Source organism: Rhincodon typus, chromosome 25, assembly GCF_021869965.1.
Source record: "Rhincodon typus isolate 14 chromosome 25, sRhiTyp1.1, whole genome shotgun sequence".
In the NCBI taxonomy this organism is placed as follows: Eukaryota; Metazoa; Chordata; class Chondrichthyes; order Orectolobiformes; family Rhincodontidae; genus Rhincodon; species Rhincodon typus.
Window position 1 is genome coordinate 3,283,936 of NC_063356.1, and position 15,940 is coordinate 3,299,875.

The window sequence follows — 15,940 nt, forward strand, 5'->3', positions numbered from 1 at the left end:
ACAGACACAAACACTCACATATACACAGACATACACATGTGCACACAACAGAGACACACAGACGTGCACACACACAGAGACACACAGACACAGACACACACACACACAGACACACACACACTTGCACAGATATACACACACATATATTCACACACTACGGGCATGCACATATTTGATTTGATCGATTGATTTATTGTCACGTGTACCAAACTACAGTGATAATGGCCGGAAAGAAGCTGTTCCTAACCTGCTGGTGCGTATGTTCAGGTTTCTGTACCTTCTGCCTGACGGAAGAGGCTGTAGGAGATCATTACCGGGGTGCGATGGGTCTTCGATGATGTTGGAAGCTTTTCCGCGGCAACGAGCCGTGTAAATGGAGTCCATGAATGGAAGGTTGGCTTCCGTGATGGTCTGGGCTGTGCACACCACCTTCTGTAGTTTCTTACAGTCCTGGGCAGAGCAGTTGCCATACCAGGCCGTTATGCACCCGGGCAGTTTGCTCTCAATGGTGCATCCGTAGAAGTTGGTGAGGGGCCTTATGGACATGCCAAATTTCCTGAGCCCCCTGAGGAAGAAGAGGCGTCGTTGTAAGTTCTTAACTGTTACATTTAAGTGGGAAGTCCAGGACAGGTGGTCGGTTATCGTCACTCTGAGGAACTTGATGCTCTTCACTCTCTCAACCTCAGTTCCCATTGATGTAGATGGGGATGTGTTCTCTTCCTTTCTTTCCGAAGTCGATGATCAGTTCTTTAGTTTTGCCAACGTTGAGAGACAGATGGTTTTCATTGCACCACATCACCAAGCCCTCTATCTCCCTTCTGTATTTTGACTTGCCGTTGTTAGATATCTGTCCCACATGGTGGTGTCAGCGAATTTGTAGATGGAGTTCGTTCAGAATTTGGCAACACAGTTGTACGTGTACAGGGAGTGCAGTAGGGGGCTCAGGATGTGTCCTTGCGGGTTGGGCTCCAGTGCTGAGTGTTATTGTGGAGGAGGTGCAGTTACCTATCCTCACGGATCGCGGCCTTTGTCAGAAATTCACATGTAGCCAGATATACATATGTACACACACACACACACTCTCCCACACGCAGACACTTACACACGCTCTGTCTCTGTCACTCTCTCTCTCACACACAGACACTTACAGGCACACTCTCTCTCACACACACGCACACTCTCTCTCACACACACACTCGCTCTCTCACACACTCTCTCTCTCACACACACACACACACACACAGACACACATGTACGTACAGGTGTACACATAGTCACGCAGACATTTTCACCTACACACATCGACATACGCTCAGGCACACAGACACAACATAGAATGCTGCCAAGAAAGTCGGGGAGAGGCAGACTTGATAAGGACTCTTCAGAATGAAAAATAAAAAGGAAGAGAGGGAGGCAACAGAGTTGGGGAGGAGAAATAAAGAGAGTGAGGACAAAAGGAGTGATAAAAGAGTGTGAGATAAGAGAAGCAATAAACCCAAGATAGTACAACTCATTTCTGATACACTATCATATATTGATCACAAAGCTGATTAATGATTTTCCAATCACAGGTACAGGGCTGGGGAACTGCTTTATACATAAGCTTCCTGAGTCAACATGAATTACACTGTAATTTAAATTTTGTAAATGTAATTTGAACATTTAAATCTTATTGAAGTACCCCTGAAAGGCTGGTAGCTTTAATTTGAATCAATTTGGTTTAATTTATTTCAAATGATTTTGAAAGTGTACTGTGTGATAGGTTTGGCAAGCTGGTTTCAGGGTGTGTTGGTACTGATTGGATTACATAAAAAGCTAGGCACTATACAGTGAGAGTCAGCTTCAGATTTTGCTCTATGACACTCTGAGATTATACTGGAAATATTTGGCCTGTGCTATAATCATCTGATTTTTTCACAATGGGTAGATCACTGGGTGTTGGTCCCATGAACGAAGATCTTTGGACAACATTGAACATTTCCATTAATTAATTCTCCTTGTACTTCCCCTAAATATCTCTATCATATGCCATTCACCCTATCGACACATGAAGTCATAAGAAATAGTGGCAGAAGTAGGCCATTCAGTCTCTTGAGCTTGCTATGCTATTCCTTAAGGTTATGGTTATTCTGGTTCTGTTCTCAACTCCACTTTCCTGTCAGCCTCTCATAATCCTTGACTTACTTGTTGATCAAAAATCTGTCTAACTCAGCATTAAATAAATTCAATGACCCAGCTCTCACCACTCTCTGTTGAAAAGAATTCCAAAGATTAATGATCCTTTGAGAGACACAGAGGAAATTTCTCCTTATCTCAGTTTCAGAATCATAGAAAAAGTTCAGCACGAAAGAGGCCATTCAGCCCTTTGTGTCTGTGCTGGCTGAATAAACTAGCTACCCATTCTTTCCAGCCCCTGCTCTGCCGCCTTGCAGGTTCCAGTGCTTCAGGGCCAAATCCAGCTTCCTTTTCAAGGAGTTGAGGGTTTCTGCTTCAACCCGCCAACTGGCTAGTGAATTCTATCATCTCCCACCCTCTGTGTGAAATGTTTTTTTTAGGTTGTGTCCTCTCTAATCAAATCATTTTAAATATGTGCCCCAGCAAGGAGAATTCACACTGTCCAAGCCCCTCATTATTTTGTACACTTCAATTTGTCACCCCTCAGCCTCCCCTGTCCTCAGGAACACAGCCCTAGACTATCCAATCTCTCCTCATAGCTTCAATATTCTAGCTCTGGCAATTTTTTTTTGAATCTCCTTTGTACCCTCTCTAACACCAACTATGTCCTTCCTGTGATGTGGTGACCTAGACTGTACACAAAATTCTAGCTGTGACCTAACCAGTGTCTTATATATTTCCAGCCTTACATCCTGCTGTTCAATACCTCGCCCAATGAAGGAAAGCATCCCACATGCCTTCTTTACCACCTGATCCAGCTTTAAAGGGCAGGCGATGGCCTAGTGGTATTATCGCTGGACTGTTAATCCAGAGACCCAGATAATGTCCTGGGGAATGGGTTCACAACCCACCATGGCAGATGGTAGTGTTTGAATTCAATGAAAATCTGGAATTAAGAATGTAATCATAGGATCCCTATAGTGTGGAAGGAGACCATTTGGCCCATCAAGTCCACAGTGACCCTCTGAAGAGCATTCCACCCAGACCCAGGCCCTACTGTATTCCTTAACCCCACATTTACCAAAGCTAACCCACCTAGCCTACTCTGAGCACTACCAACAATTTCAGCACAGCCAATACAACCGAGCTGCCCATGTTTGGACTGTGGGAGGAAACTGGAGCACTCAGAGGAAACTCAAACAGACAATTGCCCAAGGCTGGAATTGAACCTGGATCCCTGGCACTATGAGGCAGCAGTGCTAACCACTGAGCCATTAATGATGACCACAATCCATTGCTGATTGTCAGAAAAACCCATATGGTTCACTAATGTTCTTTAGGGAAGTAAACTTATCTGGTCTGGCCTACATGTGACTCCAGAACCACGGCAATATAGTTGACTCTTAACTGCCTTTTGGGCAATTAGGGATGGGCAATAAATGCTGGCCTAACCAGAGATGCCCACATCCTGTGAATGAATAAAATAAAAATGTCCTACTGCCTTCAGAGACCTGAGGGCATATACTCCAAGGTCTTTCACTTCCTCTATCTCCATCAGTGCCCTCCTGTTTATTGAGTACTCCCTTGTTTTATTTAGCTCCCCAAAGCATAATCTTGCGCTTCTCCAGATTGAGTTCCATTTGCCACTTCACTGCCCTCTCAACCAAAACATTGACATCTTCCTGCAGATGGGAGCCATCCTCTTCACTGTCAATGACCTGGCTCATTTTGTATCGTTTACAAATTTCCCAATCATGCTTCCCATGTTTAAGTTTAAATCACTATTATATATGACAAACAGGAAGGAACCCAATACTGAATCCTGTGGAACACCACTGCAAACTGCATTCATTCACAAAAACATCCACCAACCATAACCCTCTGTTTCCTGTCACTGAACCAATTTTGAATCCAACTCATCACATTGCCCTGTGTCCCACAGGCCTTATTTTTTTCTCATGTGGAACCTTGTCAAATAAGAACATCAGAACTAGGAACAGGAGTAGGCCATTCAGCCCCTCAAAGCCGCTCTGCCATTCAATACGATCATGGCTGATCTCATCTCAACCTCAACTCCATTTTTCTGTTCACTCTCCATAACCCTTCAATTCCTTACCAATTAAACATCTGACTACCTCAACCTTAAACTTATTCATTGTTTCAGCATCCACTACACTCTGAGGTAGAGAATTCCACAGGTTCACAACCCATTGAGAAAAGTAATTCCTTAATTCCTCCTCATCTCTGTTGTGACCCCTTATCCTAAAACTCCTTGGGGTGAGGAGGCTGAGGGGCGATCTGACTGAAGTATACACAATTATGAGATGTATAGACAGAGTAGGTCATGAGAAACTCTTCCCAATGGCAGACGTGTCTAAGACTGGAGGGCACAAGGTTAAGGTGAGGAATGAGTTGTTTAGAGGATTTCGAGGAAGAAATTTTTCACCCAGAGGGTGGTAGAAATATGGAATGTGCTACCTGAGGAGTTGGTGGGGGCAGGTGCTCTGGCAACAATTAAGAAGCATCTGGATGAGCACTTAAAATGCCAGTAGATTAGAGACCAAGTGCAGGTAAATGGGATTAATATGGTTTGGTGTTTGTTGATCAGCATAGACATGGTGGACCAAAGGGCCTGTTACTATGCTGAAAGACTCTATGACTCTATAACTATGACTTCTTGTTCTGCATTGCCTCATATAACGAAACATCCTCCCTACATCTACTTTGTCAATCCCCCTTTAGCATCCAATATCCCTCAATTAGATCTCCTCTCATTTATCTAAATTCCAGCGAATATAGGACTAAACTGCTTGATCTCTCTGCATAAGACAAACTCCTCATCTCTGGAATTAATCTTGTGAGCCTTCTCTGAACTGTTCCCAGTGCAATTACATCTTTCCTCAAGAAAGGGATCCAAATGTGGTCTCACCAATGTCTTGTACAGTAGCAAAAACACTTCCTTACTTTTATACTCCATCTTTTTAGCACTAAATGCCAAAATTTCATTCGTCTTCCTTATTACCTGCTGTAGCTGGACATCAGTTTTTTGTCATTATTGCACAACGATACCCAGATCCCTCCGATCTGGAGCTCTCCGAAGATTTCTCTCCATTTCAATAAAAAGTTGTCTTTCTATTCCTCTGACCAAAATGGATAACCTCACACTTATCCACATTAAACTTCATCTGCCAAATTTTGGACCATTCACCTGATCTATCCATATCCATTTGTAAGTTTCTTATTTCTTCTTTGCAACTTACTATCCCACCTATTTTACTGTCATCTACAGGTTTGGCTATAGCACATTCCATCTTGCATCCAAGTCATTAATAGAAAATGTAAATTTATCCTATTTACCCTAAGAAACAATCTCTAACACACTCAATGAATTCTCCCTCGAGGCTACTCTTGCCAATTTCATTAATCCAGCCCATGTGCAAACTAAAATCACCTGTGATTATTATCGTACAGTACTTATAAGTCCCAGTATTTGCTGGTTTATACTGCATCCAACTGTGAAACAACTGTTAGAGGGCCAATAGATTACACTCACACCACTTTCCCTTGCTGTTTCTTAATTCTACCCAGACTGATTTCACATCTTGATCACGAGTGCCAAAATCATTCTTCATGACAGCACTGATCTCTTTCTTTAGCAACAAAGCTACACCACCTCCCACTCCTTTCTGTCCATCCTACCAAAACTCTGAGTATCCTTGAACATTCAACTCCTAAAACTGCTCTCCCTGTAACCATATTTCAGTAATGGCCAACAAATTGTTTCCGTTTCGGGTCCAGTGACACTTCCTCATCGGGCCCGAAACATTAACTCTTTTTTTCTTCACAGATGCTGCCAGACCTGCTGAGCTTTTCCAGCAACTTTTGTTTTTGTTCCTGATTTACGGCATCCGCAGTTCTTTCAGTTTTTAAATCGTTTCCGTTTGTCTCTATTTTCACTGATAACTTAGTGAGGCTCTGTCCCTTCCTTTCATTTTCTGGTTAAAAACAACTTCTCCTTACACTTTGATTTGTTAATATTTTCATGCAGAATTATTCAGGTGGACCCTGTTGTGATGGAACAGCCCCCTCTTTCCCTGTACTAGTCACAATGTCCATGAATTCGAACCCATTTTTCTTTGAGCCACGGATTTACCTCTTTTGTCTTGTTGGTCCTGTGCCAATTAGCTCATGATTCAGGTAGTAGCCTGGAGATTATTATCTTTCTCGCTCAGTTTCCAAATTTAGCACTGAGCCGCTCACATTCCTTCAGCAGAACCTCTTCCCTCATTCTACCTGGATCTTTGTGCCTGCTAAAATCCATTTGACAACATCCACTGCACTATCCCCGTTAATCCTCTTGGTTACTTTTTCTTAGTCATGGAGTCATAGAGATGTACAACAGGGAAACAGACCCTTCGGTCCAACTCGTCCACGCCAACCAGATATCCTAAATTAATCTAGTCCCATTTGCCAGCATTTGGCCCATGTCCCTGTAAATCCTTCCTATTCATATACCCATCCACATACCTGTTAAATGTTGTAATTGTACAGCCTGTACCAGTTGTTAATTTAATTCAATAAAATTAATAAGACACAACCTTCTCTTTAAAAAAAAACATGCTGACTATCTCTATTAATCTATGAGTCTCTAAGTAACAGTTAATCATATCACTCACTATTGATTCCAGTAATTTACCCACCACAGAGGTCAGACTGACTGGCCTATAATTATTGGATCTTTCCCTTGTACTCTTTTTGAATAATATATGTAGCTGGATTTGGAAAATGATCTTTGGAATGCCTGCCTTTTCCACCCTGGGCCCCTTTAACAGCCTGGGATACAATTCATCCAGCCCTCAGAATTTATCATCTTCCAGGAGGTCAGTCCCTTGTTGCGCTTATTTCATGGAATATTTCACACTCGTCTTCTTTACTTGGAATGCCTGCACTATCTCTCTCCCTTCTGATGACAGAGACAATGCACTCATTATGAACCCTGCACAAATCTTCTGTCTCCACACATAAGTTACCGTGTTCATCTCTGGCGGGACCAATCCTTCCTTATGTCTTTCTCTCGCTCTTAATATTCCAATAAAACATCTTTGACTTTTCCTTAGTTTTACCTGGCAACACTTTTTCATTCCCTCTCTTTGCTTTCCTAGTTTCCTTTCCCACTTCACCCCTGTATTTGTTGATACTCTTCAAAGCTTCCTAAGGTATCACATTTTTTGAGATTGTCATAGGCTTTATTTTTCTACTTTTCCTAACTCTGTCGGGTTCTGGATCATGGGGTTGGGAGATTCAGATACTTTCTTTCTTTGAAGGACCATGTCCACTCCGTGCCTGTAGAGTCTCATTTTTGAATAGCTCCAACTGATTTGCCACTGACTTTCCTTCAAGTCCATTTTTGCCAGATCGACCCTCAGTTTTATAAAGCTTTCCTTGCCCTAGTTTAGAACTTTTGCTCCCATGCTACATTTGTCCCTTTCCTTAATGATGTTAGGTCTAACCATATTATGATATGGAGGTACCAGTGTTGGGCGGGGCTGGATGAAGTCAGAAGTCACATGACACCAGGTTATATTTCCAACAGGTTTATTTGGAACAGAGATAGTAGGAACTGCAGATGCTGGAGAATCCGAGACAACAAGGTGCAGGGCTGGATGAACACAGCAGGCCAAGCAGCATCATAGGAGCAGAATCGAGCGCAGCCCCTTCGTTAGGTGCAGTCATCTGAGTAGACTTGTGTGACTTCTGACTTTAACTATATGATGATCACTCTCACCAAAATGGTCACAAAATTGTCACTTCATTCATCTGCCCAATTTCAATTCTTAAGAAAAGAACCTGAAAGAGATCCCTCCCTCAATGGGCTTGCTATGTGCTGACTAAAAGAGTTCTCCTGAATGCAGTTCAAGATCATGTGCCCTCTGTACGTCTCATGCTGTTTGTATCCCACATTCGCGTGGTGAAGTCCCCAGCTATTATTGCCCTATTGATTTTATTCTCAGAAATTTGCTGACAATTTTGGTCCTCTAACTCTCCCCCACAATACGGCTGTGCCTTTTTTCTGAGTTCAATCCGTTTGGTTTCAGTCTCCATTTAGTAGATTGTTCCTGCTCACTGCTGTGAGCGATTCTTTAACCAATAATGCTACACACACACTGTTTTTTTGCCCCCCTTCTCTATCCTGCCTGAGAAAGCTTTATTGAGAGACATTGCTGCCAGAAACTCTGCCAGTTTTGTGTGCATGTTTTAAACTTTGCTTCCTCGGTCTTTCACAGTCACTTGTTAAGTTTCCTCTTCCCGTTCCCTGCTCTGAATTTTCCCTCAGGTCCCCATTCCCCACCCATATGCCAATCTAATCTAAACCCTCCCCAGTAGCCCTAAGGAGTCTTCCTGCATGGATATTTCTCCCATTTCCGGCTTAGGTGTAAATTGTCTGGCTTGTACAAATCTTACCTACCCAGAGGCAGTCTCAATGCTCCAGAAACTTAATGCCCATCCTCCTAAACCAGCTTCCCCAGAAGTTGCTCAATAACTTAATTCTTCTGTTATATGCTCATTAGCCTGGGGCTGAGAGTAATCCTGAGGTTACTGCTTTTAAGGTCCTACTTTTCAATCTCCTTCCTCCCTCACTGAAATCTGCTTTCAGGACCTCACTCCCATTCCTACCTGAGTCACTGGTACCAAAGTGGACCATGAGTTTTGACTGATCATGCTCTTCCAGAATCTGGAGCCACTCTGAGAAATTCTGTATCCTGGCACCAGGGAGACAACATACAGTCCTGGAGTCAGATGGGCTGTTACAGAAATGTCTGCCTGATCCCCTGACTGTGGAATCCCCCCTATTAACACTGCTCTTCCACTCTTTTTTGTCCCACCCTAGTAGCACAGACTTGGCTCTGGCTTCCTTCTCCTGAGGAACCATTACCCATACCTGTACCCAGAATGGAGTACCAATTAGCAAGGATGATAAACTCAAAGGACTCCTTCACTGCTGGTTGGGTAGTGACCCATCCCGTCACTGCCTGAATGCTTCTAACCTACTACCTTTTTAAACATGTAGTTTTCTGTCTCACAGATGCACAACAGTGACTCAAGCTGCCACTCCACTTTCAAATCCCATGCAGCCTGTGATATTTGTTGCAAACGTGTTTATCTTAGCACATGGTATTTCCAGACTGCACATATGCTGCATGATGTATACACCACTTGGCCAAGCTGACCTGCCATCCTGGAATTTTAAAAACTATGTACTGTATTACAAATAGAATTGCAGGAAAAAAATTACCATTACTCACCTTCTTCTGCTGTACTGAAGTAAGAGCTAACTACAAGAGGCAGTTCCCAGTGCAGTCTCCCTTCTTGTGCTGATCTCAAGCTCTTGCACAGCTCCCCTTTCCATGTGATGCTGACTGCTTCCTTCACAATCCTCATCTATTCAAGTTGTGCCCCTAGTTCTAGGTTCCTCCATGAGGGAAAACACCCTTTCAGCATCCACTGTGTTAAGGGGAGGTGATAGCCTAGTGGTATTATCACTGGACTATTAATCCAGAGACCCAGATAGTGTTCTGGGGACCCGGGTTCAAATCCAGCCATGGCAAATGGTGGAATTTGAATTCAATAAAAAATATCTGGAATTAAGAATTTAATGATGACTGTGAATCCATTGTCGATTGTCAGGAGGGAAAAAACCCCATCTGGTTCCCCAATGTCCTTTAGGGAAGGAAACTGCCTTCCTTACCTGGTCTGGCCTACATGTGACTCCAGATCCACAGCAATGTGGTTGGCTCTTAACTGCCCTCTGGGCAGTTAGGGATGGGCAATAAATGCTGCTTGGCCAGCGATGCCCACATCCCGTGATGAATAAAGAAAAGTCCCCTAGAGTCATACAGCATGGAAACTCATTCAACTCGTCTGCACCAAGCAGATATCCTAAACTGACCTCATCCCATTTGCGTATGTTTGGCCCATATTCCTCCAAACATATCCTATTCATGTACCCATCCAGCAGCCTTTTAAACATTGTAATTGTACCCATCTCTACCACTTCCTCTGGCAGCTCATTCCATACACACACCACCCTCTGTTGGAAAACATAGCTGCTCAGGTCCCTTTTAAATCTTTCCACTCTCACCTTAAACCTGTGCCCTCTAGTTTAAGATTCCCCTGCCAGGGAAAAAGACCTTAGCCACTCACTCTTATCAATGCCCCTCATGCATTTGAGAATCCTCAGTAGGGTTACCCCTCAACCTCCTGTGCTCCAGTGAAAAAGTCCTAGCCTATTCAGCCTCTCCCTCTCGCTCAAAACCTCCAGTCCCAGCAGCATCCTTGTGAATATTTCTGCACCCTCTCAAGTTTAACAATGTCCTTCCTATGGCAGGGCAACCAGAATTGAACACAGTATTCTAAAAGTGGTCTCAGCAAAGTCCTGTACAGCCTCAATATGACGTCCCAACTCCTGCACTCATTGCACCGACCAATAAAGGCAAACGTACTAAACACTTTCTTCACCACCCTGTCTAGCTGCGGCTCCACTTTCAAGGAATTTGATCAACCTTTCTGAATAAAACAGGAATTAGCCTCGCGAACCTTTTCTGAATTGTTTGGAATACAGGTATATCTTTCCTTAAGGAAACCCTTCCCAGTTTATACTCTATCCCTTTCTGATAATCACATATATTCCATTTGTCTTCCTCATTACTTTTTATACTGCATGCAGACTTTTCATAATTCGCATACAGGGAAACCCAGATTCCTCTGTGCAGTCATTCAACAGTCTCCCTCCATTTAAATAACATTTTGCTTTCTGTTCTTCCTGCCAAAATGGAAAGCCTTAAATTATCATTCATTATACTCTATTTACCAATTTTTGCCACTCAATTACTCCATCAGATTTTTGGCCAACTGTTTAATTGCAGTAAGGTCATAAGTGGCTTCAGTGGAACATTAAAAGCAGCATATTCTGATTGGATCAAACTGTCTATTTCTGTGCCGGATGGCTAATGCAACTCGATGTAAAGTTACTTTTGTAAGTTCAGTGTCAATTTTGCATTAACTTACATTCCTGTCATATGCCTGGTGGCATATTTGCACATTAAATGTCACCATATCAGAAACAAGTTATTGCTGTATTAATCACACAAGCCCTTCCCATTGCCTTATTGTCTTCAGTCAGAGATGAGTGTGAAACTGTGGAACTCATTGCTGCAAAGGGATGTGGAGGCCAGGCCAGTTAGTGTATTTAAGACAGAAATAGTTAGGTTCTTGATTGGTAGGGAAATCAAGGGTTACAGGGGACAAGGTGGGAGAATGGGATTGAGAAGCATATCAGCCATGATCGAATGGCTGAGACGACTCAATGAGCTGGATGGTCTAATTCTGCTCCTATATGTTATGGTCTAACGAGTTCTCCCCATTCAATTGCACCGATACATTTCAAAATACATAAAGGCTGACTGATCGATCAGATATGCTGCTATGGTAAGACAAAAATGGGGTGTGAAATTGTTCATGTGGAGCAGAAACAATGGCCCAACTGGCTGTATGACCTGCTCCAATGCTGTAGGGTGATATAACCTGATATTAACCTGCATTTGAGAATTGTAGTTTTGTAGAAGGTAATGGTTCTGAAAGTGTTAATGTTGGAGAATGTATTGGCTCCAACCAATCTGATGATGTCACAGAGTTTTGCCGAGAGCACCAGGCCTTCGAGCATCGGGTCCCAATGGAGACAGGTGTGGCCTTTCTAACTCCTCATAATCTTTGTAATTGTGCCCAATTAGTTAATGCAACTTGTCCCTATCTTGTTGTGTGAGACAAGTGCCACTTCTCATTTAGATGCAACACTGGTTTATCCTCTACTCCTGCTAATTAGATACGTGTCAGTCTCAGCATGGAAAGGACATAAGAACATAAGAACTAGGAGCAGGAGTAGGCCATCTGGCCCTTCGAGTCTGCTCCGCCATTCAATAAGATCATGGCTGATCTTTTCGTGGACTCAGATCCACTTACCCACATTCTCACCGTATCCCTTAATTCCTTTATTGTTCAAAAAAAACTACCTTTTTTTTAGAAACGTTTACTGAAGTAGCGTCAACTACTTCACTGGGCAAGGAATTCCATAGATTAACAACTCTCTGGGTGAAGAAATTCCTTCTCAATTCAGTCCTAAATCTGCTCCCTCTAATCTTGAGGCTATGCCCTCTTGTCCTAGCTTCACCTGCCAGTGGAAACATCCTCTCTACTTCTATCTTATCTATTCCCTTCATAATTTTATATGTTTCTATAAGATCCCCCCTCAATCTTCTGAATTCCAATGAATATAATCCCAATCTACTCAGTCTCTCCTCATAAGCCAACCCCCTCAACTCTGGAATCAACCTAGTGAACCTCCTTTGCACCCCCTCCAGTGCCAATACATCCTTCCTCTGTGATTGGTGGGCAGCATGGCAGCTGTGCCATCTGTGCCATCATTTCTGCCCATTTTAGGTTAAATTTCTGTCTTTTCTTTGCAATTGTGGCTTTTGTTATACTACCCTACAAATTTTTGAATTTTCAAATTTTTGTTTGATTGTTTTCTAAATGGACTACCTGTATCACAATACTAAGCTGCCCAGTAGTTGGTACTGAAGCATATGACACTCTGATAACTCAGGTTCCAAGGGCGCATTGCATCAAGACCAGGTATATAAGGCCAGGCACTGTGAGGGAAATTTATTGCAGAGAAATACAGGAGGGAGTTTCAGTCAGGGAGCTTGTAAGTCTGAGTACTAGCTACATCAGACCAGCCGCCCACTGGCGTTTGAAAAGAAATTTCGAAGAATTACGAATTTGTAAAAGTAGAATAAGAGACTATTACAGCTGCCAAGCCGTCCTGCAGATGTAGAATATTGTGTGTGTTTGTGTCTGTGTGTGTATGCATGTAGGGTATTCAGTTTAATGGGGAACATTTTATTTTTTTCTGGTGCAACTGTCCTTTAAAGACGCTGTGTGCCTGATTTTATTGAACTGGTCCCTTGGGTTTTCCTCTTTTAGATATTATAAACAGAAAAAAATATGATCAAGCAACATTTAAATAATGGTAACGTATTGATAATTTGATATGATTTATTACTGTCACGTGTATCGAGGTACAGTGAAAAGTGTTGTTTTACACAGTATACAGGCAGACCGCACTGTACAAGTGCATCAGGGTAACAGGACAGAGTGCAGGATACAGTATAAAAACCAAACGAACTGTAGATGCTGTAAATCAGGAACAAAAACAAAGTTGTTGGAAAAGCTCAGTAGGTCTGGCAGCATCTGTGAAGGAGAAAACAGAGTTAACGTTTGAGTCCGGTGAGCCTTCCTCAGAACAGGATACAGTGTTACAGCTGCAGAGAAAATTTAAATTTAAACTGTTACAACTGATCTTTTTCTTATTTATCATGTTGTTGATTAAGCTGTGTGCAATGACAGAAAACGACTGCGTCAGTGAAGCGAGAGTTAAAATTTCTTTTCTTGCTTGCAGTTTAGTTCTGTTCCAATCTGCACAGAGCAGTGTCTGCTGTGAGCGGAAACCAGAATGCGTGCGATAGCTGCTTCACTGTGTGGACTTGTGAACATGCAGTTGTGTCATTTTTGAGAGGGCGTGTAGCTGGAGAGCCAATAAAAATACCTCTCCACTAGTCCGACCCACAGAGATGATTCCTGGGGCTGGAGCTGTACAGGTTTTCATTTCCTTTGTGGTGAAATGTTCTCAAAGCTGAACATTTTCACTTGTGAGTAGCTACAGTCAAAGAGGCCCAGTTAACTTCACTCAACTTTATTGTTTGTTTTCTCTTTTTAAACTCCTTGACAGGTCTCACTTGCGAACCCAAGTGATTATAATGTTTACTGCAAGTGAACTGTGAATAATTCAGAGAGGATACCACAGCATCCCATTCATGACCTTACAGGGGCACCCCACCTCCCCGTCCCACCCACCCCCAGCTCCTCTGAGTCACATGGTTCCACACCCACACCAGAGACTGGAGTCCCAGCAAACATCCCAGCTGTTCCTCCCAGTGCTGCACTGAGAAGCAGCAACACCATCAGAGGCACCTCCTTTCGTGATGAGACCCTTTCTGCTCTCTCATCCGAAAATAAAACATCAAATATGACCATTATTTTGAAGAAGAGCGGGGAGCTTTCCCGGCCAATGTTAAACTTGCAACCAAAATCGGAGTAATCGATAGTGTATCTGAAAATACAGTGCTGTTCGTGGGGTCTTGCTGTGCACACATTGCTCGCTTGCGAATCAGCTGAAGATGTCATAGTCAGAGAGTTGTACAGCTCAGAAACAGACCCTTCAGTCCAACTCGTCCAAGCCGACTAGATATCCTAAATTAATCCAGTCCCCATTTGCCAGTATTTGCCCCCTCTAAATCCTTCCTATTCAAGGCCCTATGTAGGTGTAGGCCCTTTGTTGAATGAAGACTAGGAGTAGGCCATTCAGCCCCTCAAGTCTACTCCACCATTCAATATGATTGCTCATCTATGGCCAAAACCCATATGCAGGCTTTGGGCCCTTGGTTAATATCAATTTGTCTCTCTCAGATTTAACTTTAACAATTGAATTGGCACTGACTGTCTTATGAGGAAGACAGTTTGAAACCTCCACTACTCTTTGTGTGTAGAAGTGGTTTCTAATATCTCTCCTGAATGACCTGGCCCTAATTGTTAGACTATGTCCCCTGGCTCTAGAATCTTCAACCAGTGGAAATCATTTATTTTTATCTACCCTGTCTTTCCCTGCTAATGTCCTGAAGTCCTCAATTAGATCAACCCTTAGTCCTCTAAATTCTAGAGAATAAAGGCCTAATTTGTCTAATCTCTCCTCATAACTAACCCTTCACAAGACATTTTTAACAAAATAGTTTTGTATTTTTAATTGTAGAGTTAAATAGGAAAGACAATGCTTTATAAACCAAAACTATTGAAGGATTGCTGCACTTTTTAAAATCAAATAACCTGCCACTCACTGTAAGCAATGTCTACACAGCTACTTGCTCAAGCAGTAATGGAAACTTAGTTTGCAGATGAGCTGTACCCAAGAGGTGTGTAGGAATGGAGCTTTGGCTAGCAACATGTAGCTGGTTGGTCTGTGACCTAATGACCAGTTACTGATGGCAAAGGCTTTCTTCCTGCCAGCAACTATGTCATTTGCTCCCAGGTAGTGGAACAGCTTGGGGTCTGAGCGTATGGTACAAGAAATCAGATCTCCACAAAGGCTGTTTCTTTTCTCTACAATAGGAAGCATCTCATACCTGAAGATATCCAATGTATTTCCCCTCATCCATTGCTGTAAACTGTGACCTTTAAGCAATAAGACAAAGACCTTTTATAAGTGCAAACAGGTCACCATGAATCTCCTGAAAACAGGCGAACGTATCTGGAAAAGGAAAATCAAGAATCAAAACGAACATCTCAGCAAACCCTGTGAACAGGGACCACTGAATTACCTTCCCAGTCTTTCCCTCTGCCCATAACACCATGATTTTTTCCTGTGTGTGTCCATCGGTGTGTCCGTGCGTGTGTGAGTGCGTGCACGCGCATGCAGGTGTGTTTGTGGGTGTGCAGGCGAGTGTGTGTGTGAGAGAAATTATGCGTGTGTGTGTGTGTGTGTGTGTGTGTGTGTCCATGTGTGTGTGAGAGGCAGCGTGTGTGAGTGTGTGTGTGAGAGAGGGAGAGTGTGTGTGTATGTGGGAGTGTGTGTGTGAGTGTGTGGGCGAGTGCATGTACATGTGCGTGTGTGTGTGTGTGTGAGTGTGTTTGTATGTGTGTGTGTGAGTGTGTTTGT

At 42.9% G+C, this 15,940-nt stretch overlaps 1 protein-coding gene and 1 long non-coding RNA gene across 2 annotated transcripts in view; one reads left to right on the forward strand and one right to left on the reverse strand.

Annotated features, from left to right (window-relative positions):
- LOC109938041 (monocarboxylate transporter 1-like) overlaps positions 1-15,940 on the forward strand; it is a 58,259-nt gene that overhangs the window by 3,591 nt on the left and 38,728 nt on the right. The gene's annotated exons all lie outside the window — the stretch shown is intronic.
- The window catches only part of LOC125486077, a 9,650-nt gene continuing 6,946 nt past the window's right edge, over positions 13,237-15,940 (reverse strand). Inside the window, exons 2-3 of the long non-coding RNA XR_007264762.1 lie at positions 15,408-15,532; positions 13,237-13,422 (exon numbers count right to left, since the gene is read on the reverse strand). This is a non-coding gene — a long non-coding RNA (uncharacterized LOC125486077). The remainder of the gene's footprint in view (positions 13,423-15,407; positions 15,533-15,940) is intronic.